Raw genomic sequence first — 624 nt, forward strand, 5'->3', positions numbered from 1 at the left:
TTATTCATATATCATCCATAACCATTTGAGTCTGCCTGACTGAGATTTACAAGATGACCATAGCTTGCTTCATACCAACAATCTCCGTGGGATATACCCTTACTCGCGTAAGGTTTATTACTTGGACGACCCAGTACACTTGCTGGTTAGTTGTGCGAAGTTGTGATAAATAGTTGAGATTGCAATTGAGCGTACCATGTTGATGGCGCCATTGATGATCACAATTTCGTGAACCAAGTTTTTGGCGCCGTTGCTGGGGATTGTTCGAGTTTGGACAACTGACGGTTCATCTTGTTGCTAGATTAGGTATTTATCTTCAGAGTTCTTAAGAATGAATTCTAGTGTTTCAAGGTGATGTTCTCATCATCACCAAAGCTGATTGATTCTCATCAATTTAGCTCTTGAATGCAATGTCCTGCTAAAGCTTGGCTAGGCATGTCTAATTCGTTTAGACTGAAGCTTTAGACTAACATTGCATGATTCCTGGAATTCTCATTAAGAATTTTGATATCTTTATTTTCTTTTCAATATAATTTTCAAAAAAAAAACCAAAAAAATTACAAAATCATAAAATCCAAAAATATTTCTTGTTTGAGTCTAGTGTTTCATTTTAAGTTTGGTGTC

This window comes from Arachis duranensis, chromosome 2, assembly GCF_000817695.3.
Source record: "Arachis duranensis cultivar V14167 chromosome 2, aradu.V14167.gnm2.J7QH, whole genome shotgun sequence".
Taxonomy (NCBI): domain Eukaryota; kingdom Viridiplantae; phylum Streptophyta; class Magnoliopsida; order Fabales; family Fabaceae; genus Arachis; species Arachis duranensis.